This window comes from Portunus trituberculatus, chromosome 41 (genome assembly GCF_017591435.1).
Source record: "Portunus trituberculatus isolate SZX2019 chromosome 41, ASM1759143v1, whole genome shotgun sequence".
In the NCBI taxonomy this organism is placed as follows: domain Eukaryota; kingdom Metazoa; phylum Arthropoda; class Malacostraca; order Decapoda; family Portunidae; genus Portunus; species Portunus trituberculatus.
The window spans coordinates 41,542,782-41,550,281 of NC_059295.1; the positions used below are offsets into that span (position 1 = coordinate 41,542,782).

General features: G+C 41.5%; 1 protein-coding gene across 1 annotated transcript in view; it reads left to right on the plus strand.

Annotated features, from left to right (window-relative positions):
- Positions 1-7,500, plus strand: part of LOC123516449 (nucleoredoxin-like) — a 223,502-nt gene that overhangs the window by 209,840 nt on the left and 6,162 nt on the right. The gene's annotated exons all lie outside the window — the stretch shown is intronic.

Below are 7,500 nucleotides of genomic sequence, written 5' to 3' on the forward strand. Positions count from 1 at the left end.
GTGTGTGTGTGTGTGTGAAAATGTGCTTTTGTACTTCTTCTTCATCTTTATAATCATTATCAGTTGTATTTCATGATCTTTTCCTCTTCATCTTATTTTCTTCTTCTTCTTCTTCTTCTTTTTCTTCTTCTTTTTCTTCTTTTTCTTTCTTTTCCTTCTCCTCCTCCTCCTCCTCCTCCTCCTCCTCCTCCTCCTCCTCCTTTTTTTTATTTAACACTCTAGTAGGATCAGACGACGATGACGAAGAAGAAGAAGAAAGAGATGAAGGAGAACAGATAATGCGTTCAGGAGTTTTGCTCTCAAAGTTTGGAATAAAAGACGAGACTCATAATGTTTAGTGAGACGGAGGAAAGGAAGCTAAATCTGGTGCTGGTTGTCTGTTCGCTGTTTAGCTATAAAAGAGAGAGAGAGAGAGAGAGAGAGAGAGAGAGAGAGAGAGAGAGAGGGGTTAGCTGAAATTCACATTATTTGATTTTTGTAGCAGTAAAAGCAATAATAAAACGGAGAACACACTTTCACACCACCACTACCTACCTCGCCTTGTACACTGAACACTTGTACATACACAACTACGTACAGTACCACACAAGAAGATCGAAACAAAATAAATCACGAAAAAAAAAAAAATCAACACAGAAGAGAATAATGGCTACATCTCCTTGTCACTCTCTCTCTCTACATTACTGGATCGTAAGTTCCTGTTCATTGGCTCGCCACACCGTAGGTAGATTGTAAACAGCAAGTGAATTGTAATAATGTGTGTGTGTGTGTGTGTGTGTGTGTGTGTGTGTGTGTGTGTGTGTGTGTGTGTGTGTGTGTGTGTTTTTTTTTTTTACTTATACCATGAGGGCTTTTCACGGGAATTTCTGGGCTAAAGGGGATACTTTTTGTGGTACCTCCTATCTCAAAGCCCACCCGCTAGGAAACCGTTGCTCCGAGTGAGGAAGCCCATCCTACATTCGGACCGTGGACAGGATTTGAACCCGTGCGCTTGGAGAGCTCTCGGAGGCCAAAGCATGCATGGTTCCACTGTACGTTTATAAGAGCCTGCATTTGTTACTCAGTCTACATAGTTCTCTCTCTCTCTCTCTCTCTCTCTCTCTCTCTCTCTCTCTCTCTCTCTCTCTCTCTCTCTCTCTCTCTCTCTCTCTCTCTCTCTCTCTCTCTCTCTCTCTCTCTCTCTCTCTCTCTCTCTCTCTCTCTCTCTCTCTCTCTCTCTCTCTCTCTCTCTCTCTCTCTCTCTCTCTCTCTCTCTCTCTCTCTCTCTCTCTCTCTCTCTCTCTCTCTCTCTCTCTCTCTCTCTCTCTCTCTCTCTCTCTCTCTCTCTCTCTCTCTCTCTCTCTCTCTCTCTCTCTCTCTCTCTCTCTCTCTCTCTCTCTCTCTCTCTCTCTCTCTCTCTCTCTCTCTCTCTCTCTCTCTCTCTCTCTCTCTCTCTCTCTCTCTCTCTCTCTCTCTCTCTCTCTCTCTCTCTCTCTCTCTCTCTCTCTCTCTCTCTCTCTCTCTCTCTCTCTCTCTCTCTCTCTCTCTCTCTCTCTCTCTCTCTCTCTCTCTCTCTCTCTCTCTCTCTCTCTCTCTCTCTCTCTCTCTCTCTCTCTCTCTCTCTCTCTCTCTGAGAGAGAGAGAGAAACTAACACCGGCCAAACTAAGAACTGCAAAATCTCCCATGGCAAAATCAGTGCTCTTTTCTTATTTCTTAGTTTTCTTTTTACATTCTTTTTCTCCTCCCATACTTCCATCTTACTTGTCTTTCCTTTTTTTTCTCCTTTCTTTCCTTTATTACAACGATGCTTGGTGCCATTGTCCGTACATGTACTAAAAAATGTACTACGTATAGGCCCACGAAAGGAAGACAGTATAAAATAAAGGCGAGTTGTTATAGAAGAAACTTTGAAGAATACTGCTGTCATCCTCTACCCTCCTTCATCTCTGAGCTTTCACCTTTCCCTCAGCGTCTTGGCGAGAGGCAGGTAGGTATCCTTCTGAATAATTCCAATACTCGTGTCTCATCAGCAGCTCACCTTTCAACACTACTATCTCAGTCCACCGCGACCAGCCACGCCATACACGCCTATACTGTTTCTCTGCTTCTTTATCTCTAGAGAGAGAGAGAGAGAGAGAGAGAGAGAGAGAGAGAGAGAGAGAGAGAGAGAGAGAGAGAGAGAGAGGTTATTCCCTAGATAGAAATACATAGTCACCTTATAATCATGAAACGCTTTTCCTTGATAGATCAAATGAGACAAATACTCAGGATAGAAAAGAAGTGGACCATCCCAGGCTGCTCAGAGAGAGAGAGAGAGAGAGAGAGAGAGAGAGAGAGAGAGAGAGAGAGAGAGAGTAGAACGTTCATGACAGTCTCTTATTTTGTTTCATAGCTTACCAGCATGTCGAGGTTGAATAGCATACAAAGACTGTGATTATTTTTTCTTTATGCAGAACAGAAGCCAGCCAAGGGCAACAAAATATTAAAAAAAAGGCCCACTTGAGTGTTGGTTCCCTAAAAGAAAAGTAACGAGTTAGCCAAAATTAAGGAACAAATGTTATGATACCTCCCTCTTCAAAGAAGTCAAGTCGTAGGAAGACGGAAATACAGAAGCAGGCAGAGAGTTCCAGAGTATACCACAGAAAGGTATGAATGATTGAGAGTACTGGTTAACTCTTTCGTTAGAGAGTTGGACAGAATAAGGATGAGAGGAAGAAGGAAGCCTTGTGGAGCGAGGCCGCAGGAGGAGAGGAGGCATGCTGTTAGCAAGATCAGTAGAATAGTTAGCATGAAAATAGCGATAAAAGATATAAAGAGATGCAACATTTCGGCGGTGAGAAAGGCTGAAGACAATCAATCAGAGGAGGGAGTTGATGAGATGAAAAGCTTTTGATTCCACCGTTTAACAAAACTGTGTGAGTGGAACCCTTCCCTCCAAACATGCAAAGAGTACTCCATACAGGGGCGGATAAGGCCCTTGTACAGAGTTAGCAGTTGGAGGGACGAGAAAAACTGGCGGAGACGCCTCAGAACACCTAACTTCATAGAAGCTGTTTTAGCAAGAGATGAGATGTGAAGTTTCCAGTTAAGATTATGAGTAAAGGACAGACCGAGGATATTCATTGTGGAAGAGGGAGACAGTTGAGTGTCATTGAAGAAGAGGGATAGTTGTCTGGAAGGTTGTGTCGAGTTGATAGATGGAGGAATTGAGTTTTTGAGGCATTGAAAACTACTAGATTTTCTCTGCCCCAATCGGAAATCTTAGAAAGATCAGAAGTCAGGCGTTCTGTGGCGTCCCTGCGTGATCTGTTGACTTCCTGAAGGGTTGGTCGTCTCTGAAAGGACGTGGAAAGATGTAGGGTGGTATCATCAGCGTAGGAGTGGATAGGGCAAGAAGTTTGGTTAAGAAGGTCATTAATGAATAATAGAGAGTGGGTGACAGGACAGAACCCTGAGGAACACCACTATTAATAGATTTAGGAGAACAGTGGCCGTCTACCACAGCAGCAATAGAACGGTCGGAAAGGAAACTTGAGATAAAGTTGCAGAGAGAAGGATAGAAGCCGTAGAAGGGTAGTTTTGAAATCAAAGCTTTGTGCCAGACTCTATCAAAAGCTTTTGATATGTCTAACGCAACAGCAAAAGTTTCACCGAAATCTCTAAAAGAGGATGACCAAGACTCAGTAAGGAAAGCCAGAAGATCACCAGTAGAGCGACCTTGACGGAAGCCATACTGGCGATCAGATAGAAGATTGTGAAGTGACAGATGTTTGAGAATCTTCCTATTCAGGACAGATTCCAAATTTTAGACAAGCAAGAGATTAAAGCTATAGGATGGTAGTTCGAGGGATTAGAACGGTCAACCATTTTAGGAACAGGCTGAATGTAGGCAAACTTCCAGCAAGAAGGAAAGGTAAAAGTCGATAGACAAAGTTGAAAGAGTTTGGCCAGGCAAGGTGCAAGCGCGGAAGCACAATTTTTGTGAACAATAGGAGGGACCTCATCAGGTCCATAAGCCTTTCGAGGGTTTAGTATGCCAGCGACGGCATGGAAAACACCATTACGAAGAATCTTGATTGAAGACATGAAATAGTCAGAGGGATGAGGAGAGGAAGGGACAAGCCCAGAATTCTCCAAGATAGAGTTTTAGGAAAGGTTTGAGAGGAGAATTCAGCTTTAGAGACAGAAGAGATGGCAACGGTGCCATCAGGATGAAATAAAGGAGGGAAAGATGAGGAAGTAAAGTTATTGGAGATGTTTTTGGCCAGATGCCAGAAGTCACGAGGGGAGCTATAGAGTTTGAAAGATTTTGACATTTTCTATCTATGAAGGAGTGTTTGGCAAGTTGAAGAACAGACTTGGCATGATTCAGACTTGGCCCTACTGCCTTACTAGTTCCTTTTATTGGTAAGCTCCCAAACAAACAGCAGTTGCCGAAGTTGATTGTGGAACCTGATCGCAGCTGAAGTACTTTTGTTGGTTATGTGGTAGACCAAATAAGGTGGAACTGTGGAACTGGCCTGTAAGTACAACGGTTTGCGACGTTCGTCCTTCCGTCACGATTGAAGAAGAAATCTCGATATGAATCCTTGCCAGTCTTCATGTTGATATTTTTCCTTCGATCGCTGTGGCATCTTAAGAACATAAGAACATAAGAAAGGAGGGAAGCTGCAAAGGCCGCCAGGCCTATACAAGGCAGTCCCAGTGTGCTTAATCTACTTAATTCCATCTATCTTTCCCATACATGAATTTATCTAATCTTCTTTTAAAGCTCCTTATTGACTCAGCCCTGACTACATGCCCACTGAGACTGTTCCGTTCCACTCATCAACTACTCTGTTTGAAAACCAGTTCCTTCCCATTTCCTTCCTAAACCTGAATTTTTCAAGCTTAAACCCATTATTTCTGGTTTTGTCCCCGCTACTGATCCTAAAAACTACATTCATGTCCTATTTGTTAAAACCCTATACCACTTAAATACTTCTATCAAGTCTCCTCTTAACCTACGTCTCTCTAAGGAATGCAGACTAATTTTTTTTCAGTCTCTCTTCATAGGGTATATAAACATAATGAAGAAATGTGTTGGTGCGACTTCTGCGACAAAAAATGAAAAATAGAAAATAAATGTACGAAAAGAAAGATGGAATAATTAGTACTGTGTTATCTCTCTCTCTCTCTCTCTCTCTCTCTCTCTCTCTCTCTCTCTCTCTCTCTCTCTCTCTCTCTCTCTCTCTCTCTCTCTCTCTCTCTCTCTCTCTCTCTCTCTAGCGTGATTCAGTATAACCAAACATGGTTTCTCAAATTAACACGTGCCATGTTGCCATTAGTAAGCGAAAGGTCATGTTATGAAAAGAGAAATATGATGAAGAACCGACCATTCACGACTGTAAAGCTGGGGCGTGATGTCAGAAGGGAATAATTAACGATAATAATGCTGTGGTGACATTTCCATGATATTTCGCCATCACCGACATTGATATTTCATGGCACAAACGAAATCAGACCGAACACACACACACACACACACACACACACACACACACACACACACACACACACACACACACACACACACACACTTGCACTTACACTTCAAGGAAAAATAGAAATATGTGTCAGAGCTGATTCTAATCCTAATCATAACGGTATTTTTTTTTATTGTATACATTACTTATCTTCTTTCCCCATCTTTGTCTACATCCCTGCTTCCTTGCATCCTCTTCTTCCACCACCGTTTTCTACCCATTTCCTTCCTTTTCTTTTCCATTTCCACTATCTTCCTTCCTTCTCGTGCACCACCCCTCTTCCTTCCATTTTTTACAAACATATTTTTCCATTTTAGTCTCCTTCCATCCTTGTCTCCCTTCATCTTATCTTCCTGACCATCCACTCTCCTCTTCCACCATCCTTCTTCCTATCCACCTCTCCTTCAATCACTCTCTCCCTTCATTCCTCTTCACCGTCTTCAGAATTCACTTCTGTTTTCCTTCCCTGTTTCCTCCATTCCAATTTGTTCTCCTCTTTCTTTGCTCCTCCATTATTACTACTGCCTCTTTGTCTCTCTCCCATCTATCTTTTCATTATTTTTCTTTCCCATCTCCCCTTCCCTTCCCTTTCTCCTCTCCTCTTTCCTTCTTCCATCTTAAACTCATTGCCAAGGATACAACATACCATGGCATTCACGTCGCCTACTTGCATTATTTATTTAAGTTTTTCCTTGCGCTTATCTCGTTCTATGTATAATTCATATTTCTCATCTAACATGCAGTTTTCTATTCCTGTTTTTGCTTGTTATTTTCGTACCTCGGTTCTCGTTTATTTCGTATAGTTTTAGGTTCTCCTCTTCTTATGTGCTCTTTTTTTTTTTTTTTTTTTGTATTTTATGCATGGCGTTTCTTGTTCGTGATAGCTAGTACATTTGTCATTCATATTGTTTTTGTTTGTTTGTTTCCTGCCGTGCATTTTTGTCGTTTAGTTTTATCTTTTTGTTTGTTTCTACGCGATTTTTCTTTCATTTTATGTACACTAACTTCATGCTGTACGTTGTATGTCTCCTCCGTTTCGTGAAGTTTTTTTTTTTCTTTTTAGTTTATTTATTTAATGAGTTTCTCAGGACTTTTATAGTTTCAATTTTTTTCCATTTACCTTTCGTACCTTACCTGACTATTCCAAGCCACTCACTCACATTCGACACGTTTCTTGTCCTATTTTATCTATTAGAATTAATCAGCTTATTTACTATTTTACTGCTGTTGTTGATGCTGTTACTACTATTACTACTACTACTACTACTACTACTACTACTACTACTACTACTACTACTACTACTACTACTACTACTACTACTACTACTACTACTACTACTACTACTACTACTACTACTACTACTACTACTACTACTACTGCTGCTGCTGCTGCCACTTACCACTACCACCACTACTACTACTACTACTACTACTACTACTACTACACTACTACTACAATTATTCCTACTACTACGATACTACTATTACTATTACTACTACTACTACTACTATTACTGCTACTACTACTACTACTACTACTACTACTACTACTACTACTACTACTACTACTACTACTACTACTATCGTTATCATTTTCCATTCATTCGTTATTTCTCAACGTAACCCTTTAAGCTTCCTGTCTTCCTTGTCGTTATCTGATTTTTCTTCACTCACGTCTTCCTCGAGGTTTGTCTGGTTTCTTGATTTTCTTTCCTCTCAAGTGGCGTCTCCGTCCTCCCTGCACTCGTCAATCAGACCTCCTCGTGTCCGGTATCGTTTTTCACGTCCGCCCTTTCCTTCTCCCTCATCAATAGTTCTTACCTTCTGTTTCTGTATGTCTCTTTGTCTCGGTGTCTTTGTGTGTCCTTGTTTCTGTTAGCTTTTATTTGCTCTCTCTCTTCCTCTCTCTCTCTCTCTTGTCTCTCTCTCTCTCTCTCTCTCCTTCTCTCTCTCTCTCTCTCTCTCTCTCTCTCTCTCTCTCTCTCTCTCTCTCTC